General features: G+C 28.0%; 2 protein-coding genes across 49 annotated transcripts in view; one reads left to right on the forward strand and one right to left on the reverse strand.

Moving 5' to 3' along the window:
• LOC148234762 (uncharacterized) overlaps nt 1-22,621 on the reverse strand; it is a 564,675-nt gene that overhangs the window by 155,472 nt on the left and 386,582 nt on the right. The window lies entirely within an intron of this gene.
• LOC148234763 (uncharacterized) overlaps nt 1-22,621 on the forward strand; it is a 42,027-nt gene that overhangs the window by 1,188 nt on the left and 18,218 nt on the right. Inside the window, exons 2-5 of one of the 6 annotated variants that reach the window (XR_015809786.1) lie at nt 945-8,838; nt 8,912-8,959; nt 9,026-18,159; nt 18,248-18,323. The exons of 1 other annotated variant lie outside the window; for it this stretch is intronic. The gene's annotated coding sequence lies outside the window, so the exon portion shown is untranslated. Of the gene's footprint in view, nt 1-834; nt 8,839-8,911; nt 8,960-9,025; nt 18,160-18,247; nt 18,324-22,621 lie in introns of those variants that run through there. 4 more of the 6 variants (XR_015809788.1, XR_015809785.1, XR_015809787.1 and 1 more) reach the window with 4 other exon arrangements.

Below are 22,621 nucleotides of genomic sequence, written 5' to 3' on the forward strand. Positions count from 1 at the left end.
AGTACTCATAATAATTTATAATTATTCGCTGCCGTTAACTGTTTTAAACAGGTTAGGTGCGAATCTACTTAAAAAATGTAATTTATAATTGCATAAAAATAAATAAAATTAATAAATTTTTTATAATCATTTTTAACCACAATAATTTTTGTTACATAGATTTATTATCTGATTTTAAATATTTTATATTTGTTTTAAAAGTATCGCTAACTAGCTGTATTGTCTTATTAACGAAATCAGATAATTTATTCAAATATTAAAATGCAATTTTTATTGCGTCATTTGAATAGTTTGTCTTAGAGAATTTCAAAAAAATTAGATCATCGGTTTCTAAAATAAGAAAAAACTAATAAATTAGTGTGTACATTTACACACTAATTTATTAGTTTTAATTATATGAAATCAAATTATACTTTCATTATGTTGAGAAACATGATTCATTAAAGAAAATATACATTGATTTATCATATCTTTGATGTACGACAAAGTGAATAATTCGATCATATCATACATTATAACTTGAAATACTTTTATCTTAATAAATTAAATAAAAAATAGTATTTTGCTTTATTTTTAGGATAACATCTTGATATGTTTATTTTGTTTTTAGGAAAGAGTGGCGATAAGATAAATTATTAACGTATAAATAAAATTAATAGAATGAAAATTGATTTCATATTATTGATAAAATATGTATGTATAATATAATACGATTTGAAATTTATTGTATATATTTGTAAATAAACAACACTTTTATTAAATCATTCTTGTTATTTAACTTTGTTTTTTGTAGAACAATTTAGATTATTGTTATGTTATTTTTTCTTTTTGTAGATCAGCCGATTTTTCTTTTTTAGTTGTTGATTTATATTCTTTTGTGTGTGTGTGTTACTGTTGCTGAAAATCAGCGTGTCGCACTCACCGCGCCGATTTTGACCTTTCAGTACAATATGTAATATCACAGAAGGGCAACACGATACTGCAGATGGCCGGCTACAGATATTACACGACCATGAGGCTTCCGCCCGGTTACCGCTCGATGAAGAGGATCCGATGGATTTGTACGTCGAGGACGTCCAGGCACTGCAACGCACGACTCCACACAGTCAATAACAACGTGATAATGTACGACGGAGAGCACACGCATTAAATCCATTTATACGTACCAAATTTACTTATTTATTAAAAAAATATATACATGTTTAAAAATAAGTTTTATTTATCAAAAAAATAACATATCTGTATTTTTATGCTATGTTTCAGGTGTTAATTTCTTTTTATTTTTCTATATCAATGTGATAACAAAAAACTTCTGAAACTTATGATTTGTCATTAATAAATAATATACTACCATGCGTACCGCTTCTGCTGTTTTGTACAGTACGCTCTCATATTCAATAACAATAACATTTTTTTGTATATTTTAATGAAATAACTATTTTTGCAAGTATAGGCAAATTTAATTAAATTTATATATGTATCTTTTGATCAAAATGCATATATTTTAATAATATTTTGGAATATTGCTCAAAATTAAAATTTTGGTAAAACATAAAAATTAACGGTTTTTCAGTTAAATCATATCCTAATACATTTTCACTGGTAGGTTTATATTTTTTTTAGCGAAAATATAATTTAACTGAAATTATATGCTGCTCCAACATGTCTATGAAACTCAATTTGATTTTTGCTGTTCAAACCCAAACCTAACTTAAACGAATTAATCAAACCCAAGTTGAAGTAATGAATGTTCTAAAACTAAATATGGTAAATGATATTTGATTCTATTGTTGCAAATTTTTTTTTAAATTTAGTGAAATTATATTTATACTAGTGAAAATATAAATTCACTGTAACGTTTATTTTATAAACTTTGACAAAATTCATCAAAAGTTCCTAAATTTTTTTATTTTATTAAATTCTAGAAGATTTAAAAAGCGAATAATTTTTTATCCAACTTCGATTAGATGTTTGTGCTTGTAGTTAAAGTTTACGATTGTTGCAAAAAAATGTAAAAAGTTCATTGGTATTTCTCAAATTGTTGTTTTATTAAAAGTATTCTGAATAGCATATCATTTAATTGTTTAACTATAATAAATCTGAGATAATTTTTAGAAAAAAAATATTAACTTTATCGGCGGTTCTCAAACTTTACTAAATTTATTAAAATATGCTACTGGATTAAATAGAAAATTATTTAATCAAAACATGACCTTTATCTGTAGTGTCGTATTTTATGAATTTTAAGGGTCTATACAAACCCTAAATAATTCATATTTTGTCAAAATGATTTTTAAATATTTCAAGTCAATTAATAACACAACAATTTAAATTGCATAAATGTAAATTATTATATTATAAAATTATAAACGAAATCACTAAAACAACATTTAACGTACGGAAAAAAAGCAATGCATCATCCGGAACGGTGTACAAATTTACCCCAATGAATTATTTGTATTAACAGAACATATTAGTCCAAATAATGTTCTTAATCATGATTCTAATTTTTTTGTTAAGCATTCGTCATTATTTTCGATAAATTTACATTTTTTTGTAGTTTTGCAATGAGCAAAAACGTGCGCAATATCACCGATGGTCGGGAATATTATAATTTGTATCTGGCACCATTAGATTTATTAGTGAATGATCTCAACTACACGCGAAAAAATCTAATGGTGTAAATCTAAGTAAAATAAAGATTTATGTAAAATATTTTATAAACATAATTTGTATGTATCAAAGGTATGAAATTTTCTAGTGACCGTCTTTATAAACGAAGCCATTGTGGTCGCTTTACAAAATAGCTATTTGTTTGAGCAAAACAATGTTTCGACAAGCATAATTTTTTTTATAACATAATGGGTTTACTGGTAACGAAAGGTTAAGAAGATTTGGTAATGGCGATTAATGTTTATGGTTTTTGAAAGTATCGCGGTCATTGTTTACGTCTGGTTCGTGTTCTAATATAACGATTTCTCTCGAAGGTTTGTCTTTAATGCACCTTTGATAGTTTCTTCCATGTATTTCTTAAGCCCCGCAATATGTCTTTAATTTATAATTAACTAAAATATAAAAGAAATTGACTATTTTTGATCTCTTTTTGAATTTTTATAGTGTGCTACAAATTGTCCCAAAAAGGTAGGCCTCTGGTATTGTACGATGGTTACACATTTTCACTTCAATCTACCACGTCCAGTAAAGACAGATGGATCTGTTCTACGCACGGCACCAAGAAAGGCTGCAGGGCTGTGTTGTTCACCATAAAAAACCAAATCATCCAAGTGAAAAATTCACATAATCACGATAAATTGTCAGAGAAGCAACAGTAGTACTACAAATAACGCCATATAATATATTTATATTTTATTGTTAATTCTATATGAACTTATGTATAAACTGAGTTTGTGTAGCTTTCTTAATTAAAATAAATTAAGAAATTTACAGTGGTGTAAAGGAAAGGCATAGATGTAAATAAAGATTATCTTATATAAAAAAAAACATTGTATTTATATGTTTTTTTAAATGGTTTTGATAGAAAATAATACCAGTAACAACAAAATATTTTAAATTAATTTTATAACAAAAATTTTGGAAGCATCTGAATTAAATAAAATAAAAGCCGAATATTATATAAAAAATATGTAAAATAAATGAACGAAATTTAATAATAGGAAAGTGTTAAAATAAGTTATTAAAATATACTATTATAAAAAGTAGTAAAATAAATCAAAGCAATAAAACGCTGAGAATTACTATTTTTTTTTATAATTTACTATAAATGTAATATAAAATAATAATAAATAAACAACAGCAGAAATAATAATGTAAAAATTCATAAAATAACTCACTTCCAGGTGTATACTAACAAATTAACAAATGTGTATAAATTAACTCACTACTCAAAGAGTTAACTATTGGAGAAATTATTTTTTTATGTCAATTGATGATATTTTAAACAAAAAATAAAGAGATTTATTGTTTTATTATGTAAATATTTTTTATTGTATAGTATACCTCCTTAATTGTAATAATATTTTTATTTACAAATAAAGTCATATATACTATTTTTTTTTCGAATTTTTAATAAAAAAAAAATTAAATTGGCAACCTCTGGAAGTGTTTGTGGGCTATTATCAGATTTTTGCGTGGCTCGTGCCAAGCGTTTTTCATGTCATTGAAATACGTTTTTATTAGCGAATAAAGTTTTACAGGTTTTCAGCACAGTATCGACGTTTAATCTATAATAAAATGAATATATAACTTTTGGAGAATATACTATTGTATATACTACATATATACTATGATTTTGAATGTTGCAATTAAACTTGAGCTCTAACGAAAATGGAAAAAAAAGAACCAGAAAAGAAATTGCTGAATTGCTTTAAATATTCAGTAAAGGAGAAAAACATACATCTATATTTAATCAGTTCATAATAAAATTATTCTTATTTCAAAATCAGTATTTTTTATATCTTTTCAATCAATCATTATTTTTTATAACAGTATTTTACCAGCGAGAACATCATTAAGAGGTTCCATTATTCAAGTATTAATCATTGCAAAGCTCGCTGATGTGATCTTCAGTAAGAACTGACTTTTCATGGTGGGGGGGTATGTTGTGTTTTTGTGAATACCACCTAATTACAGAGCGTAAAGATTGTCCTAGCAGTTGGCATCTCTTTCGGACATTAGTTAAATTAAAATAATATATTCTTAATCATTCCGCACAATCGATATTAAATGTTTTTATCCCTAGTGTCAGCACACATATGATTAATATAAAGCAGAATAGCTGTTTGCTGAAGCAGTAAAAACAGTAAGCCCTGTCATTAGAAATTTTCAAAAATCGCAGTTTATTATTTATGTAATTTAGTTGTTGGATAAAAATATTTTTAAGTGATTTTGATTATTCTCAAATAGTTTAGAAAATTATATAGTTAAACATTTATTAAAATTGTTATAAGCATTGATTATTTATTTTATTGTGGACCTTTAAAAGTGAAACCCAAATTTACAAAAGTCCTTGTTCCATCAATTTTTTGGTTATCCAAGATTTTGTCGTATGAATTTAAGGCGTACATTCCCATCGATGTAAAATAAAAACAAGAAAAAACACATGTGTTTAATTGATAAGGCATGCAACAATAACAAACTAGAATGTAAAGAAATATAGTATTTACTTTATGTTTAATTTTACTTTATTTAATATTTTTTTGATTTTTTTATAGTGAACTACAGATGGTCCAAAAAAGGCAGGCCTTTGGTATTGTACGAGGAATACACATTTTCGCTTCAATCAACGACGTCCGGTAAAGACAGGTGGATTTGTTCAACGCATGGCACCAAGGGATGCAGGGCCGTGTTATTCACTATAGGGAATCAAATCATAAAAGTGAAAAATTCGCACAATCACGAAAAATTATCAGAAAAGCAACAGTGGCGTAACACGTATGTTTCAAAAACGAAACCCTGAGTAGCCAAATAACACCACTTAGTTATCTATATACTCTATCTATACAATAGAGTTGTTGTAATATTTTACTTTATATGCTTATGCGTAAAGTGGATTTGTGTAGCTTTAATATTGACATGAATTGATGATAATCAATACTTGCAGCATCAGCAGTGACATGCGTGTCATTGAGTTTTAAAATTTGCTATAATGTATTTATATAGTTTTGAGTATATTACAAAAAAATGAGTAGCATTCATAGAGTTATGTTAGTATGTATAAACGCATAGGTTATGTATATGGATATGTATGCATTGGGCATGCACGTTGAGTCACAATATTAATCTGGTGTAGGTAATATCAAAACGACTTCGAAATGATATAAAGATGATTGCATACACCCTCTTTTTTATATTGTATGAAATCAGTACCTTATTTTGTAGCTGTGATACAAATATAAATATGTATCAATACTAGCAAGCTGGCAAAATGCGCATTACCAACTCATCCTAATTATGTCTTTTACTTTATTTTTGTGTAAGTAGTCATTTATGTGTATCAATTCGTTTTTTTTTAATCCACAATTTTGTCGTGAATCTATATATACAAAAATCTGCTTTAGCAGGTTTTTGAATTCAGTCTCATATTTTTTTAATATAAATATTTTAAATTTAGAAATATACATTATTTTAAATATACAAGGACGGAGTGTCCACGATTACTACTATAATTAAGCTTCATATGCCTTTTAAACACCAATTTATTTAGCTAGTAAGATCTATGTGTTCGTTTTATGGTATAGCTAGCTATACGTAATATATTATATATATATATATATATATATTTTATAACAATTTATATGTAAGGTGATAAATTTGATCATTATATTTTATGCTACTGATGTTCTACAGTATTTTATTTGCAGCTTTATTTATCTTAAATTTAGATAAACGTTTATTAATGGACTGTATTGTGAAAGTAATAAAAATTATACAAACAATCAAAATGTATTATTAAAATTTAAATAAATTTGTATTTCTTATATAGTATATTTATTCATAATTTCTTAATTTCCTAATAAAAACATGCCTTTTACTAAAAAGTAAATTCATACTATGCTTAATAATTTGTAGTGCATAAGATTAGCTTCAATTTTTTTTCTCTCAAAATGTTTTAATAATATATAATTAATTTTATGAAACAATCAACATTTATCAACACTTTTGCTTTAGCATTTTTATAAATAAATTTTACTGCAATTCTTGTCAGATAATTGTTATGAAAATAATAAACAACATTTAGCAATGTTGTTACCTTACCATTCTTAACAGTCTTACAGATAAACGCGGTAAGCAGTATTTATTACAACGGCAGCGATACATGTACCGAATTCTTTGTTTACACCAAGTACGATACTTGCAGTCAAATATTATTTGTGACCATGACAACGCGGTCAAGTGTGCAAGCTGCGTGATAAAATTATAATGCAGCAGTGTGCATAGTTCCATAACTGCAATAAGCCACTAAGAGGTACCATTATCGCTACCGCGTACCATGTCGTTCTGTAATAATCTTTACACAGCTTATGCCAGTACGCATGTTTTCTGATATTATTCCACAGTCATACTTTTTAAATCAAAATTTAATTTCAAACGCAATACTTTGTGCTAGAATTTCTCGATGAATTCAGTATGTATTTTTTCGCATATTCAAAGAGACGCGGAAGAGTTTTATTTATAAAAACCAGCCCCATCTGTAAAATGATATTTATTGATTGTAAGCTGTAATTATAGTTTATAATTAATAACATATATGTCACTGATTTACTCGTGTTTACCCCATTGTAAGACATTAGGCACACGTCTATGTGTTTTCTGGGAGTTGGAATTAGTGATTATTTATTGTTATTTTATTAATTTATTTAGCTAATAAGTCAGTTAATACATTAAACAAATATAATCAAAACATACACATAAAATATAACATGAATAAATATAAAAAAATACTCGAATATTAAAATTATTTCTTAATGCACGAAGGTGTTTTTTTATTCCATTGAGGAAACATGCTACATTTTTATTTTTGTGGTTATCCTAGGAATATTAATATTCAAATTCACACCTCCGTACAATATTCCCGTTTTCTTACACCTCACTATCCTTAAATTGTCCCTATTTCTAGTTTTACATCTATGTTCATCTGTATTTATTAATAAATAATAAAATACTCTGGTAAATCATGACCTTACAGATTTCTCTATTGCATCACGATGGCCATTATGTAAACAATAATTATACAATTAAATATAATATATAAAAGAAGTTATGGTGCAGATCTAAGATAGATGAACATTATCCTATATAGATTTTTTCAACTCCTCACGATTATCGCCGAAAATATCCTTGTATTTGCCAAACTCAATAAGAATCTGGATGGCTTTTTCAAGCGCCGTCGTCATATCCGCAACTGGCAAGAATAAAAGACGAGATCGCGACTCTCTCTTCTTCTGGTGCCATGTTCGATTACAGACGCTGCCAACCACTTACGGAAGTTGTTTTTGGGAGATTGGTACAGTGGTTTCCTTATGTACCGTACTTCTAAATAATAAAAATTACTAAATTAAGTTATGTACTTATAACGTGTATTACCTCATTATCCTTAGGTAATATAAGGCACACAATCAACGTGTAACAAGCTTCACAATAAATTCTGCTGTAACGTTTTCTCTTGATAGTAAATAGATCTCTAATTAATTGTGGTCGCTATAGTTTAATATTTTGTCAAAGTAAAAGTGTTTAAAAATGATGACTTTTATAGAATTATTTTATATAAATAAGTATTATTAAGGCAGAGAAATCAAAGTCGAGAATGTCGATAAAAATTTATTAGGCAGTGATTGGGGAAAATATTGGTGCTGATTCCAACCGTGCGCTTGTTGGCCTTTGAAATATTTTTTGGTCTTGACCGTTTTACATGCAACTCGGTCTTAACAACTAACTTAGAGGCTAATTTTTTAATACTAAATAAATAACTTACCTTCAATAATGCAACATTATTCATTGTTGTTGCTGTTTAATTCTTAGACAAAATAAACGTAATCTAAATGTGATGAAAATAATTTTGTTGACTAAATGAATTACTAATTAAGGTATGGTTGTGAAAAAAAATTTGACAGTTTTTATATTTTAGTTGAGTTTGCCGTTTCTCAACGAGGAAGAGCCATAATTAAGTGCGGTAAATACAGGTTTTATAAGGGTCAAATGGTTGGTCTCAAGCAATACTGGAGATGCTCGACGCATGCTTATAGGGGCTGTAGAGCCAAATTATGGACAATCATGGACAGAATAGTGATGCTTTCGAATGAACATATACACTGACACATTGTAATTTGACCAATAAAGTATTATTCGTTATGATGTAATTTTTTAATGAACCTATTATTATTTTATTTTTTAGGTATCAACCCATTTATTTTAATATTGTTTGAAAAAGTGATATATGCAGGTATTGTTTTAACTATTTTTAGATGCTAATTTTGATAATACGATAACACTAAATTGTTGTTTTTAGTTGAATACGTCACACTCGGCACTGGAAAGGTGATCTTAAAAGTAGGAGAGTATGCTTATTTTAAACATTATGCTAAGCATGATAATGTTCGTTGGAGATGCAGGCGATATTGGACTGGCTGTCAAGCCGCCGTTAGAACCAACGGTCAAATGTTTGCATTTAGTAAAAAGTGGCATAACCATTATTGTTAATTATTTTGGAATATAACACTAATTCTAGTCAATCAATGAATATACTCTATAGTGTAACTAAATGTTGTGATGCATGTATACTGTCTTTTTAATAAATTATTGTTGTTCTCATGTGGGTTTTTATTTATTGAATATCTATATTTTTTTTTATTTGATTGTAATGTAGGTTTTTAGCATTTTAACATTTTTAACATTTCAGATATACCATACATTTTGACACACGGCAACGAGTTTTGTTTGGTGTACAACGGTCATGAGTATAAACGGAAGGGCGACGGAGACGAAAAGGAGTTGTGGAAGTGTTCTGAATCTAGCTTTGAAAATGGATGTCCAGCAACTTTACAGCTGGTGGGTGGTGTAGTCGCCAAGTTGATCGCTGGTCACGATCACCCACCGAACTTGCAAAAGTTTGTTTGACAATTTATTATTACCGGCGATACTTTCGCTAGGTCATTTTAATGTACACTAAAAATGTGATTAAAATCAAAAATACATACTGTACTTATTGATTAATTTACACCCTGTAAAATAAATGCAATAAATATAAAAAATCATGTAAGGAATTAAACTTTTGTTAATAAATATAACGCCACGCAATGCTTTTAAAATAATGATACATTTTTTTTAATAAATACATTTTAAAATCTATTATATTTTTTTTAATATCTTCAAGCATACTTCTTGTATATCAATACAAACAAGTTTAAGAAATATATTATGGGTTTTTATGAAGAGCCCAGGTTGATCAAAAATAGGTTGTAGCAGGCAATCGGTCTCCGCAGTGGTAAAGTTGTAAAAGTAACGAGTCTCTAATAGTCAGTTCTTGAGTGGAGTGTTAAAGTGTCAAGTCTTTTATACGTTTCCTTGGACGAAGCTTGGGTGAATTTAAGAGAAGGCTAATTATATGTCTTCCGTGTGATATTTTGTAGGCGACCATTGTGGTCTATTCCACTAATTTAATTTATTTTATTAATTTATTTAGCTAATATAGGTAATTATTTATACACTAAACCAATTTAATCAAAACATACATAAAAAATATTATTTACTAATTAATTTCCTAATGCATGAATGTGTTTCTTTGTTCCATTGAAGAAATCTGCTACATTTTTATTTTTGCGGATTGTCCTAGGAATATTATTATATAAATTCACACTTCTGTACAACATTTCCCTGGCCGCACTCATTTTCTTATACTTAATCATAAATTTCTAGTATTAAATCCATGTACATTTTTATTTCTTATTAAATAAATGTTAAAATACCCTGTTAACAATATTTTCTAACTTATATATACTTACTAAAACATTAATTTTTAATATTCTATCTATTTTTATTTAAAACTACTTTCATTGTCTTTTTTTGTGATATTTGCAGCATCTTCTCGTCATAATTATTAAAGTGGGGCAATATAATACTATTGTAGATTCTTTTTTTGTATTTATACTTAACATATTTATCATTCTAGATAATATAAATATATACCTATTTTTCTACTATTTTTTTGTATATGTAGTTATGATGTGCCTTAATTTTTTTTTAGAAATGTTTTATATCTATTAACTATTTCATTTTTAAATATATTATATCATTTTTAAATTTGATTTAACGTGAATGATTTCTATAAAAAATAATACTAATGAATTAAAGAATACCAAATAAATTAATATAACGAAACATATTTTATATTCATTTTATAGAAAGACTGAAAGCCTCTAAATTAAATAAAAAATCACAAAAACCAAACAATATATAAAAACTACATACAATAAATTAATAATAGAAATGTGTTAAAATACATTATTAAAACATACCAATACAAATTAGTAGTAAAATTCAAAGCAATAAACATTTAAAATTACTGATTTTTTCTTTAAATTAAAATTCATAATACATAATAATAAATAATTGTGGGTAAATACGTAAAATTAACTCACTATTCAAAGGGGTAATAAAGCTACATGGTGCGGTCAAATGGGTTTTGATACGGTTTTCAAGTATGCTTATGAAATTTTGTTTAAACAATCGTGTTCGATCGTCACTTTCTACTGGGAAATTGTATGAAAACCCTTACACGTGTAAATAATATGATTAAAAAAATATATGGATCATAAATAAATAAATATATTTAAAGCGTTTAAGTAGTTTTTGTGACGGATTCTCGGAAGTTCCGAAATGATGATTTCTTGTGTTTTTTGTTTGTTAACTCACTTTTGTTCGATGGTTGCTTTCTACTGTAAATTTAAATGACGTGTAATTGAAAACAGAAAAATACTTCTAGTATTCCGTTTCCTTGTTGCTTTATTTTAACCTACATACATTTTTTTTAGATTTGTTCAAAATTATCAAAAGTTGATTATTTATATTATTTTAAAGCACATGAAAAAATAATATTAACCAATATATAAAGCAATATCATTTATTTTCGGTTAATAAAATAAAATAATTTTAAATAATAATTAATAGAGATGACTTCACTTTAAAAAAATTTAAAGATTATTTTGTGTGCTAAAAATATGGATCACTGTATTGTGCATTTGGTTATTGTGTAAAAAGTAACAAAAATGTAACTATGTTTACTATAGGGTGGGCCATATTTTTTTGTACTATGCGTGAATGAATGGCGCGCGGGAGTTTGTTCCTTGGAAATTTAGTCGCAATGGTTCGTTTAACGAGGGAGAACGATTCACATTACAAAAACAACGATTCATATGTGATTGTTTGGCGCCTGTTTCGCGCTCACTACCAATTATACAATGTAAATCAATGTTCGAGTGTTAATTTAATTAAATGTTAATTAAAGAAGAAAACCGGACAGCCATGGAGCAGGAGAAGTGAAGAGAATGTTGCATAAGTTAACGAGTCTGCGAGAAAATTCGGGCTTGGGAAACTACACCCATATAAGATTTAATTGGTGCACGATTGGGCAATATGCCATACATCCAATGTGGTATACCAGTGGTGAAGGAAATGTTTCCTAACAAACTGAAATCCAATAGAGGTGATAATTTCGATAGTGATATTTTTTATTGTGTTTATAATATAAACCTATTACTCTTCTGATATCAATGGAGTTTCGGTATGAAAAACATGTTATTGTGTACTATTTTAAACAGCTAGTGAGACTTCGTGAATCTTTTTTGATAATATTTTTGTAGCACGTAGATCAGTGTTATATGAAGTGCCATGATCAATTAATCAATCACAATGTAAAAACAATCCCATTTGAACCAAAAATGCATGTTAGGTGAACATTTCATATACAATTTGAGTTATATTATTTGATTCGGTGAGGGTTATCCTTAGGGGTGGCCAGCCATAATGACTCAGCGGTCAAGTGTTTTAATGTTTATTACATAAGAATGCCATGATATATACAGGGGTTAACTAGAAGTTATGTCCTGGATAGCGGAATAATATTTCTAATATATAAGCTCACATAATAGTTAAATTGCACCTAGATACAGTTATTATAAAATTCCATTAATTTAATTTAATTCCACGAGAAAGACTATGCTTGTAGTTGTATCTGAAATATTCCCAATATTTAATTAATATTATATTATTTTAACTGGTATGTATTTTTAGATATCGTATTTGGTGTTACTGCTCAGAATCGCACATGTATATACGTGGGACACAATCGCTTCATAAGTTTTGGGTCGTCCTCTTCAGGATCCATAGGTTGGAGGTGTAGTTTTCACACGAAAGGATGTAGAGCCAAACTCAGAACGATGGACAACAGACTAACGAGAATTTTTAACGTTCACAACCATTAAAAAACTTAATTCGGTGTACTTTAGCAATATTACGATTCTAAAAACTTATACCTATAAACGTAATAAAATATATTAAATTACTGAATTAATTTACAGATTATTTACTTATTATTTATTTTTATTGTTTCATATTTGGAGTGGATTAAAGAGACGATTATTACAACTCTTCGCCATAACTTTAATCAACAGGAATGTTTTATATAAAAATATATATTGTGATGAATGTATGTTATGATAAACAATTTTGTATGGTGCGATTTTAATTATAGTTTGGATTTACATATTATCTACTGATCGTCTATAAGTAGAGATGTTTCAATTTTGTAATCCATTGTAAAAGTGTTCAGTGCTAATATGAAGAGAATTTACAAAGACAATATTTATAGCTTTGTTTTTTATGAAATTTATTCAATAATTTTTGTGATCTGGCTGTAAACCAAAGGCTAAAAAAGATGATTTTAAATTATTTGGTTTGTGAGTAAAATATTAAAAAATAGTATGCGGTCAAACGTACTTAGTGTATTTTAAAAACTAAATTTTGAATTTAAGTAAAATAATAATTTTATATTTTATCTCTTCTTTCAAGACAGCGTCCGTATTTGGATTCCTAAAATTTTGGTAAACATATCTATGAGAAAGTCTTGTTCTATCGACTTGTTTTCCAACTCTGATAAATGTCAATAGATCGACAACCCTTTAAGTTTTATTTATTTCTCCAATTCCCTTTGGTATTATTGTTTTTAAGATAATAATGTTAAGCTCGCTCAAAATAACTGAACTAGTCTAGAACCTCAGATCTTCCTATTACGTATGTGAAAAATACCTCTAAGGCTTATATATTTATTAGAAACTATATATTATGTCAGTGTTATTTATTAAATATTAGAAAATAAATTATAATCAAACTAAAAGAGTTTTATTTAAGTTGGTTAGTATATTTTACATCAAGAAAATTATCTGTACAGTGTTTTTATTACAGTGAAATCTCTTTGTAACGAATACCGAAATAACGAAATTCCCAAGTTAATATTTAATTTGTCCCCGAAAAACTTTCGTACATAATGTTTTCATTCCTCAGTATAACGAAATATTTTGATCCGAATTTAAGAGTTACGTTACAATTTGACACTTTTTTTCTTCGAATTCAGTTCGTCCTTGACTTGGGGTGTGCCAGATGTGTTCACAAGCGACATTCAAGGTGTTTCGCCGACCCTTAAACTTTATTTGTAAAGCATTTTTTTAACACGTTTTATTGTGTTCATTACAGTATCCTTAAAAATGGACAACAACGATCTGTTAATCTTGTAAGAGGTTATTTTGATGCTGTAGAAATATGGTAATTAAAAATAAACTAAAAATATACATTCAATATAACGAAATTTTTTCTTCGGTTCCGTGAGCTATAATGAGATTTCACTGTATAATGAATCCATGATTACAAAACAGTAATAGATAGATAGATATATAGACCATGGTGTCGACTCTGAATTTGTGACAATCTGTATTTGTGGAATCACTAACATTCTTAACATACAAATAATCTAATAAAATATATTTTTTATATTTTAATTTCAGTTCAATATGTAAAGTCACAAAAAGGAAGAACTTTGATCCAATATGGTAAATATAAATTCTATAAACGTAAAAAAATGAACGGATTAAAGGCTCGCTGGTGTTGTTCTACTAACAGAACTTGCAAAGCAGTATTACATACAGTTGAAGATACAATCATATATGATTATAATGTTCACAGTCATTGATACTTATATTTAAATATAATAAACTAAAGATTAACACATATTTGATAAATAAATTTGTGGTTATTTTTAATTTGCATTATTTTTGTAAAACTGACATTTTTATTAAAATAAAATGTTTTCACCCTTAAATGATTTATTATTATTATTTTCTCAATTACTTACAAGAAGCCAAATAATTGGCTTTAGTTAGACGACGAAAAGCCAATATTTTGGCTTTACGCCAAAATTTATTTAAAAATATCTTGCATTTAATCAATTAGTCTTTTAAAAGAACCCTTACACACGAAAAAATCAGACTTAATTAATTATTTCATAGATAAGTGCGACTGACGCGATTACGAGTAAATGCGGAAGTCATCTATTTATTTTTCGTTGTTAGTTATTATTTGAGTATTAATGTTTTGATTGTGATTTACAGTTCGTATATGTTTTTATTAAAATTTTAATATTGTTTTTTTAACACCGATTTTTGTGAAATCGTTCTTTTGTGTCTCTTTATGCTAAGGATTTAAGAATGGATGTCGTTTGTTCTATATCCTTAGTTGCCGAAACGCTTATTGGAATTATGTTATTTGTCCTATTTCCTGTCCGTGTGACACACAACGGCTGCTACTAGAGATCTAATTGATATTTATAGCTCATTGAAACATATTGTACATATCATTTAAATAAATTTACATATTTTATTATTATCAAATATATTTTAGTTGTAGCAATTTAGATTTCATCATTTTTGTATTACTAATTTGAAGTAAGACTATGAAATACTATTTTATTGTTATAATGTGATGAGCATATTATGTCCATGTGTGCATATTTTTACCTGTGTTAATTTTTATGAGAGGAATGTCATAATTTAATCTATGTAAGATACTTTTCTTTAGATTAAAAACTAGACATTGGCATTGAAACCTCTGTAAATAATGTTTTCTATTTTATTTTGTTATATGTCAATTTAATATATACAGTCGACCCCTCTATAGCGTAGAGATTGGGACTTCGTTTTAGAACAGACTAGGCACTTATACAAAATTTGAGGTTAGGTTCTTTCAACTGTATTTTGTGAATTTAACGATATCAGCAAATTTTTTTTTTTTCCAATTCAATTTTCCTATCGCCGTCGCAGTGTAAACGCGCGGACACGATTTTATTGCTTTTGACGTAAATTTTTCACTTCCGAGAAGTGATAATTGTTTTTTGCGATCTCATATTGACCAAAATTCGCTTTGAATATACTTTGATAAGCCCTCTTATATTAGAAGTTCATAAATATCGGTAAGGATAGCTATCATATTTTTAAAACATAGTGTAAGATGCAGTCAAACTATGGAGCAATATGGGAGATGCGACATCTCTCTACTTCTGCTTATTTTTCCCTGCGAGATAAGTTGGCTTAAGTTGTACTAGTTAAGTCTGTATACTCTTGATAAGCAGTAACTGCTTATCAATTATACTTTTTTATTGACTGATATTTATAGATGTAACGCATTTTTTATTTATTGTAAATCTTCACCTGACTGAAATCAGTCTGTAAATTATTGACTATATATTTTATTAATTATAAACTTGATTTATTTTAATTATTTATCTCAATATAAATTTGTTAGATTAGGAAAATTTTAGAAAACCTAATCTGTGATAATCGATTGAAATTATAATTAAATAATAATCATTAATTCTGATCTCCCAGTCACGATAGATATTGAAAAACATTGGTCTTTCAAAAAAATAGTCATCGACTTACACCACTGGTCTATCCATGATAGTAATAAACATGTGGGGGTCGATTTGGTTGCCAAACTCGGAGCTGCGCTGGCAACACCGTAATTGCATCAACTTGCTTGCGCCATTGTTTTTTTTATTTAAGACTAATATTTTTTGTGTATATAAATAATAAAAAAACTATATTTTCAGCTCAGTATGTGAAGTCTCAAAGGGGTAAAGACATGATTAAATTTGGCGAACACTCATTCGCTCAACACTGTAAAAATGACAAGGATAAAATTCGCTGGCGTTGCACTACCAATAGAAAATGCCCGGCGGCATTGTACACATTTAACGATCATATAATATACTATAAAAATGTTCATAAACATTGACTTTATTAAAAAAATATCTATCGAAGGTATAAGCTTTTATTTAATAATCGACAGAAGTTTCTAGCAGCTTGTTTGTTCAATTTTGGTTTTTGAAAATGGGTCACATCAAAAGTTTTCTGCATTAGATTAAAATTATATTTACCAGACTTATTTTTTAGATGAAATACAGTTTCTCTCTCAGAAAAACGGCAAAAGAAGATTGTTGCTATTGGATGGATTCACCTTTAATATACACTATTTCTATTCTAATGAAGAAAAAATACGATGGAAATGTTCATCGGCCAAAAAAACAGGCTGTAAAGCTGCTGTAGTTACATATCAAGATACTTTAGTTAAGGCAAACAAAGTACACGTACACGAAGCGCCTGATTTAGCAAACTTACAATAAACTAATTGAAAAATGTAAATACTGTATTAATAAACATACATTGTAATTTTGAATTACATTTTAATTCACACCTTTCCTTTAAATTTATGAAATTTAAGATTAAAAACATTAAATAAAGAATCTGATGTAATTGGCCGTGTAGCGATATTTAAAAAAAAATTTTTTTTCTGCCTGTGCAGTGAAGCAATGTGAATTTTCATTTAATAATGGGAAGTATGAGGCAAGCTTTGATGCGTATAAGGCTTTAATTTGAACTAATAATTTTCGTTGCTCTTTCAGGTGATATATTGATACTAATCGACAGGCATAGTATACCTCAAAAGCTGTATGTAAATGGATTTTCATATTATAAAGCTCACGAAGGCTACGTCTCCAAAGTAATTCGCTGGAGATGTTCCAACGGATGTTCTTCAAAAATTTACACTCTTGGCTCGCAAGTTATAAAATGCTTTATTAATCATAATCATCCATTGCCTAAAATCAAAAAAGATCCAAATTTCTTAGAAGTGTTCAATACTTATTGAAATACGTCAAACTTTTCGAAATATGAACATGTACAATTTTTAATAATCTAGTTTTTATGTGTATATTTACTTTATGTTTAATAAATACAAAAAAACAAATCATTTAAATTAAATTTTAATAAATTTTTCACATGGTATGTATGTTATATGATACATGTGAGTATTTTATACTTATTATTTACAATTAAGTATATTCCACTGATACTTTTTTATACATTTTAGGAAATTTATTGGTTCATCTGTGTGACGATGATCATGTATGAAGTTGTAACTGCAACGAATGAGTGAATCAGCGAAAAGTTCATTTTTATGGAACCAATAATTGAAAAGTTCATGTTCCTGCGTGTCACTAAAGTTGCGAATCTTCTAGAAACCACGGCCACATCTTCAGCTGTAATTTTTACAATTTTATAAAATTTTATTATTTAATTGCGATTTTTTAAGTACATGTTACCGTTTGTTGAATATATGCTTATTTTAGAAACCAGTCTACTTGTCCAACTAGCTTCAGACTTTAATCCTTCACAGCACAAAACTATCAAGAACAACAGCAAGAAGTAATGTATTCCCCACACGTGTAAAGAAATTTGGTCTACCAGTGTCTGAAAATTAGTTTAATTCACAACAATCCGTACATTAAAGAATATGTCATTTTAAAGCAAATGCTTACAGTTTCCATTATAGACGTTAAAAATATCATTTGCACCACTACCACTAGAGTTATAAAAGAAGTCAAACATAGTAGCAAAAACTGCAAAAAATGAGCACAAGATTTTTGATACAAGATGGTTCGATTTAAATGTAAAACTAGTTTAACGCATTACAGTCCGTTCACGCGTTTTCGCGTGATAGCGAAACTCCGCGCCTAGTCCGTTCGCGTGTTTTCAATAGTTAAAAATAATGTAACTTTAGCTTGTAAAAATATCGTGCGAACGTTACAAAAACTTTTATTTGGAGAGCATTATAAAATACATTTATAATTATTTTAGTAGCTTGAAAAAAATATCACGTCATGTTAAAACATGTACATTTAAAATTCCACAAAAATAGCGAAGAGGGAAGCGGCAGCTTCTGCGATTTTTAATGGTCTGAAGTTGGGTCGGCCTTATCTTGGTTGAAGTTCTTACGAATTTGGAATTTTGAAGTCGTAGCGTTTGTAGTTTGTGTCGTCCTCGAATATTGCTTAATTATATCGAATCCCAAAGAAGCGAAGTACTCCTTGTTGTTGGAGAGAATTAATTTTTAAATTATTCTAGTTATATAGTATCCTAGAGCCTTTTTGCTAAAAAGTTTTGCGATACAATTTATTGCATTCTCGGCGTAGCGTCTATTCAATAAAGTTGCTGATGGGTGGTTTTGATAATCCGTCAATGTTCGGCAACGTTCAACTGTGAGCTTTAGTGCTATGGAGTGTCGCGATCGCGTCCCTTATTCTTGCCCATCACGATCAAGACGTCAGCGCTTAAGAACGTTCTTCTGCCACAAACCATCCAGCTTCTCAACAAGCGTGCCATACATAAGTATGTTTTGACGATAGCTATGAAGAGCTGGAAATATTTGTGTAGAATGGTGCTTATTTATTTTAAGTGTACACTCTTTATTAACATGCAAGAATTAAATAGATTTTTATGTTAGTGAACAAATTTTCTGTAAATATTTTATTTAAATTATAATATGAAATATCTTTGTGCCCGTTTTTATCTACGATTTATTTTTATTTTTTTGAATAACAGCAATTTTGCAACAGTCTGGTAGTCATGACTGGGTATTAAATCTTATTAAAACTACGGCAATTATCGTGTCCTTTTAATCCCTAACATTTGAACCCCAAAGCTCTTGTTATTTTAACCATTTGCTAAATATTATATAAAATCTAGCTGATATTTATTGCAATTTATAAATATATCTATGAATTGATTGCGTAAAAAATAGTATTTCAGTAACTTTTTCTTACAATTAAACTTTGTACCCCATTCCGGTCTTCGTTACCAATTTCGAGGTTAAAATCTGGATGATTTTTATATTATTTGGTTAATAATGTTAAAAAAGTATATCTGTATATAAAAAGTGCAAAATCTTATATTTAAAACTCACTGTTTTTTCGAATCGCATCACCACATTCTTGACACTTTCTTCTATCTTTTCATACATTGACATTATATCCAACAAATCGATACGATTGGCATTTGTGCTCTCTCTGGGCATCATCTTCCATCTCAAGAAATCTTCGTTATTGTTCATGCTTAATATTTCGTGTCCGTAAATTTTCTTCAAGTTACAATTTAACAGCTTCAATCGAGACACGAGCAAAACTAATTCCGTGGCAAAATACAAGGTTGCTAGATCGACGTACACATTTCTTGTCAAAGATATGACATCAATAAATGTGTACTCCCATACATAATAATCGTAGATGGTAGTAATAACGAAGTAAACAAAGTATATAACATACATCACAAACACGTTCATGATCATATCTGAACGTTGCGAAGTTGAATTACCTTGAATATGGTCTATTTCAGACAATCTTTTGTATGTGTTTATTTTTCTATAAGTGGAAACGTTTGCATCGTAGAATAGAGAGAAAATTCCTAAACCGCCCTCTAATATAGCCACTACTATGCCGTACTTTATTTTATTCGTCAGTGGCATTTGCAATCGTTCATGAACATCATATCCTATTCCACCCACCAAAACCGCCATTATAAAGTGACTATAAATTTGTTTGTAGCGTTTAAGTGCTAGAATATTGTTCTGTAACTCTGCTATTTGAAAACCGAATATTTGATAGATTGATTTTAAAAAATATGAAAAGCGGGCGACAAATACGTCCCTGTCCATTCTAACTCGCTTTTTTACTTCGTAAATTTCCAAAATTGAAAGCTATTAATAAAATATTTCGATTAAGTATATTAGGTGTTGACACATAATTGAGTGGTTTGACAGCCATTTTAGCTTTATATTGTTTGAATAATGACGTGCTTCGTTAATATTATATAAGTTCTGAAATATGGAGCAAATGGAATTAATACCACATTATCATTCAATACAAAAATCTTCCATTACTAACTTATTATTTATTATTGTTAAAAAGCTGCATATAAAATAAAAATAAATATTTTTCGTTTTTTATATTTATTTATATTTTATATATAATTTCTTTCTAGTATATATTAATATAATTCAATTTAAAAGGTGTTATTTTAATTTTTAATAGTTATGAACGGCTCGAAAATATTGTTGTATTCTATAAAAATAGATATTAAAATAATAAACTTTTTTATATAAATAATTTTTTTTTAAATATTTAGAAGCACTAAGGTTATTAGAGCTTATTTTTAGAAGAATTATTAAAAATAAACTATTTTTTTTGTGTTTTTGTATATTTGACTTATGTTTTCATTCCACAAATCTGATAACCATTGCTTTAAAAAACAAATTACATTGTTTCTATATTTTGGTATATTATCTGTTACTAAAAACTAAATATTCTAATTTTTTATTGTGTATACTCGAGGAAATTAAGCATTATTAGAGCTTCTAATGATACCATTGTATAATTATAACCGAGTATGAAAATATGGTGGCTAAAATTGAAAGCAGCATTTCATAACTGATGTAAAATGAACCTAGCAGTGAAATGGTGGCTTTTTGATTTAAAATCGTGTCAGTCAGTATTTTGAGTTTGCGTTGTAGGGATTCATCTGAAATAACAAATGCTTGATAAATTAGTGGCTTAAATGGTCCGGTGATTATTGAGCAAACGAAAATTGGGAGGATATATATAAAAAGGGAGGATATCTTTCCACACGCGCCTGATTCGTACGTACGTATTTTAAAAAAAATATTTTCCAGTCCCCAGCACGTCCACAATTTATAGTGTTATTGGGGGGTATACTGTACGTCAATATATACATATATGAAATAATATTTCATATCATTTTTTTTAAATATTTTACAATTATATTAATAATTTACATTGGTATGATATACTAATGCTTCCTAATTTTAGTCATTTTTTACTTAAAAATAGAAAATAATTTAATTAAAAGTAAAATATATTTGATAATCAGAATTTTCGTGTGCGCAATAATACGATCATAGGTTTAAATATAATATGTCAAAGCACTGGTTGTTCTAAGAATGTATCACTAGCCGTACAAATAATGACTCGCGATTTCTGGTTGGTCAATTTTGGTAGTTTCATTTACAAGTAATACATTCTAAGAAGCCATAATAATAATATTTGACAGCATGTCACTGATTACAAATTATATAAATATAGTTTACGTACCATTTACGGTTATTCTCAGTTTAGCGCTCAATTCGATAGTTCGCTCAGATTCTGATCTTAGTATTTCTGCTAATGTCATAATTATAAAGGTATGTGAAATGTCTTTACATGCCCACACATATGGGTATATTAACTTCCAATAGTCCTTGAATAAAATATTTCATACTTATTTTTAAAATAATTGTTAATAGTTTCTATAATTTAATACTTACTGTTGTATATTTGTCTTGAGTAATCGACAAATGGCACGCAATTATACAATATGTCATTATGAACGTCGTAAGATGCAAAGTGAACTAAAATTAATTTATGCTTAATATCATTAAATAAGTTGATTTCAAACTTTTTCTATGTATGATTTCAATCACGGTGAAATATTAATGGCAGCCGTTTAAAAAAACTGAAATTTAACCGCTTTATAGGCGTTGAAAGCATTTTTTTGCATGAATTAATTTCTGCTCTAAATAGTAAATATTTATGACAATAAATATATATATAGGCGTAGATAAATAAATTCTAATGTTGTAGTACAAAAAAAGTTTCGTCTACGTCTCTCGCTTT

This window comes from Plectrocnemia conspersa, unplaced genomic scaffold, assembly GCF_051122295.1.
Source record: "Plectrocnemia conspersa isolate PC_06_02 unplaced genomic scaffold, ASM5112229v1 ptg000005l, whole genome shotgun sequence".
Lineage (NCBI taxonomy): Eukaryota > Metazoa > Arthropoda > Insecta > Trichoptera > Polycentropodidae > Plectrocnemia > Plectrocnemia conspersa.